Source organism: Peromyscus leucopus, chromosome 8a, assembly GCF_004664715.2.
Source record: "Peromyscus leucopus breed LL Stock chromosome 8a, UCI_PerLeu_2.1, whole genome shotgun sequence".
Taxonomy (NCBI): Eukaryota; Metazoa; Chordata; class Mammalia; order Rodentia; family Cricetidae; genus Peromyscus; species Peromyscus leucopus.
In genome coordinates this window covers 37,069,619-37,073,540 of record NC_051085.1, presented here as the reverse complement: position 1 = coordinate 37,073,540, position 3,922 = coordinate 37,069,619, and positions in this window count along the sequence as shown.

Sequence of the window (3,922 nt, the reverse complement as noted above, 5' to 3'; positions counted from 1 at the left end):
AATGGAAAAGTGGTGGAGAAGAGTTTGAAGGGAAAAATGGGGAGTGGATATGACAAAAATGCATTATATTTTCAAAGAAAGAAAACATAAAAGAAATTGTAAGAAAACCTGCTAAAATAATTGAATCTCACCAAAGAATGAAAGAAGTAGGACTGGACTCTCAGCTCTGTAGTCAAATCACACTGTACTTATCACATGGTATTCCTGAATTAATATGACTTCATTTGACTTCATTACGGACATGATATGACTCTGGTCAGCACAGGAATTTTATGATGGGGTATTTTTTTAAACTGATTACTCCAACACATTTCCTTCTGTCCATGATAAAACAGCGTTCATAGGACCAATGATCCCAGCAAATATGAGGAAAGCAGAATGAAATTTAAAAAACGAAACTGGCCGGGCGGTGGTGGCACACGCCTTTAATCCCAGCACTCGGGAGGCAGAGCCAGGCAGATCTCTGTGAGTTCGAGGCCAGCCTGGGCTACCAAGTGAGCTCCAGGAAAGGTGCAAAGCTACACAGAGAAACCCTGTCTCGAAAAACCAAAAAAAAAAAAAAAAAAAAAAAACGAAACTGAGTATGTAAAAGAACTGATGGGTATTACAGAATTGAAATAAAAAAAAAAAAAAAAGTCAAGATTTCTGAGGCAAGGCTACAACAGTGAAAGAGACATGACCTGGAATTCAACATTTGTTTCTCCTCTCACAAGAGTTGCAGATTTCAAGCAAATCTGTTACAGGAGGTCAATGCCAACGTGTGAAAGCCAGAATGCTTTCTGGAATTCTTACATGTGCAAATAATTAAAATTGAAAGTAAGAGTCACCAATAAAACTAGGATATGAAGATAAGTCAAAAGCCAAGGAAGGAAGAGGCAAAAAGAAGTGGGCTAAGTCTTGAACTCTGCGAATCGCACTCTTAATTTAAAAAAAAGGCTGAAGACAAATGACATAATGAGCAGCAACACAGCAAATGCTATGCTAGTACCAAAGACACATGTCTTAAGTGGAGACAAAATGTATGAGAACATTTGCATCATCTTTATTATAGGAGATCCATCAATAAGGCAGGTGGTTCCTCAAACCATCTTCCGAAGGACTTAGCTCAGAAATGAGAGAGAGAAACAGCTATGATTCTTACTGCTTTGACCAAAATCACGTGAGAAATAGATTTTTGTACAGTTTGAGGGCACAGTTGATGGAGAAGGGAGGATGGCATTGGTGAGCCGCTGAGATGTGTCACTTTCTTACAGGTTGGGGGGAAGCAGACAACATTTAGGCCTGGATGACAGAACCTGGAAGGTGTGCCTCAAGTGACCCACTTTTTCTAGTGAGGTTTTTTTTTGTTTGGTTGGTTGGTTTTTTTGTTTTTGTTTTTGTTTTTTTTTTTTTTGATTTTTCGAGACAGGGTTTCTCTGTGTAGCTTTGCGCCTTTCCTGGAACTCACTTGGTAGCCCAGGCTGGCCTTGAACTCACAAAGCTCCGCCTGGCTCTGCCTCCCGAGTGCTGGGATTAAAGGCATGCGCCACCACCGCCCGGCCTTTAGTGAGGTTTTTATCTCTTTAAGATTCTGTACCCTTCAAAAACAGTTCTGCCAGTTGGAAACGAAGTGTTGAAACACAAGCCTATGGGAGCATGTCACATTCAAACTGCAGTAGCCAAACTGGGAAGTTAGTTCCGGCTTCCTTCTAGAAAATGAAACTTGTAGGCCAACTTGAAAGCTACAATAAATGATTTCAAAGAATGTTTAAATTATATAGCAAGAACAATCTAGAAAAAAGAAAATATACATCACAGATAAGTAATTTGGAAAGAATATATCACTATAGATCAAATCATCCTGTCAGTGATAAGATCTGAATATAGTTATATAAAACTATAAAATTTCAGTAACTATATTCCAAGAAAAATACAATTTTCTGTAATTTGCTAAAAAGATAGAAAATTAGAAGACATTATCTATTAAAGAAATTGCACCTTTCAAATCACTCAAAATGTCACCCACAAAACCACTTAGTGTTATTGCTTTCATATTTTAAGAAGGAAATAGCAGAACTCTTAAACTATTAAGATTAGGAAAGATGAAAGATTTTGGAAATTATTATTTGAAGTTGAGTAACTTTGTTGTTGAAATGTGGTAGAAATATTACAGAAAAGAATCTCAGATCAATCCTGCTGTTAATACAAATACTTTGGAGTAAATATTAACAAATGAAATATCATCTATAGAAATTAAAGTAATAAGCTATAGTTCAGGAATGGCATACTTATAAAAATTAAAATTCAATCCTTGAATCTCTTCAAAGGATTAAGCTTTAAGACTAATATTTTCCTTTCAGTAGCTGCACAAAGATTTTTATGTAATTCAACAAGAGCTAATGTTAAAACAGAAATCATGCAATAAAAGGCTTCTTTGAAAAGTTTGCTTTCATAAGGTAGGGCATGGAAATCTTCCATTAAACATTATATTTTCTTATGGAAGTTTTCATAATGATAAATTAAAATTATCACTGTGGTTGTAAGTGCCACAGGATACTGCCAATCACTATTGCCAAATAACATTGAACTGAAAATTTTTGTCAGCACAGTAAGCTAACTAAATTAATAAATTGAATGTGTAAGAGTTATAAATGGAAGAACAAAACTACATTTCACACAGATTTTTCTGCAATTACAAAAAGTCTAAAGAATTTTCAAATTATTTCAGTACATGAATTTAGTGTACTGTAAAGATAGATAGAAAAATTATGTAAAATCATATACCTAGACAAAAAATGAAATTTAAAGGAAAACATTTTATAAAGGTTCTTCCCCATAAAGTAACTACCAATAAAATTAGTGGCAGATTAACCAATATCTACATTAAAATTAAAAAATAATGTTGAAAATAATTAAATAGCATATAATGAAAGAATAAACACATGGATTTGAAGATTTAATCGTAATATTGCCACTGTCCTAAAAGTGATGTATAATATCAATGTAATGCCAGGCACAAACTAGTAATATAAAAATTATGATTTAAGACATAAGCATAAATTTTTGGATGGAATATAAATATCAGTAGCAAAAAGGCAAATGCAAGTTCATCATTTAACCCATTAAAGGTATAAAAGGAGATGTACAATGAAAAAAAATAGTTTGTAGTCAAAACTCTAATGAAGGACTCAAAGAAAGTGTACATTTTAAATTCATGAAATAATTATCAGACATTAAAAAAAATATAGCAGATGACTTGAATGAACACTTAAGAGGTTACCGTAACACCAAGGACATACATAAAGTTGTATAATTACTGTAGTGATGTAGAAAATGACCAAGCTGCAACTGCATTTTATGCAACACCCAAAATAACAAATTAAAAAAGATGTCAGACTGAGTATTTCTCAGGATATACTTTAACCAAGAGCCTCATGCACTGCCAATCTGTGTGCCATTTCAGGTATATTTGGCCCTCGTCTATTCAAATTTACCTTAAGCATGCACAAAATTCTACTTCAAGTTAAATACCGAGGGTAACTACCAAAATGTGAAAAACATTTCACGTGATCAATATGAATATGAGTTTCAACCAACAGAGAAGAAATGCTTACCAATAATGGAACTGACACACAAATGTGTTTTGTTGATTGATTGATATATTGCCATGAGAAAAATAACTCTTGCAAAAAGATTTGGAGATGTGTGATAACATTATTAGCAAAACTGGACACTTAAGTGGATATAAGTATGTGTCTGATAATAAAACAGAGAAAACTAATCCCCCAAAAACCGTCAGCCTAGATGTCATATTTGTATGATATTAAAGATTTCACGAAAGTATCTGGAGATAAGTTAATATAGAGACAGCAAAGGGAACAGCTTAGGGAATTCCTAAATCCACACTTGTAAGTCTGAATAAGAAGATATGGTACCACAAGAA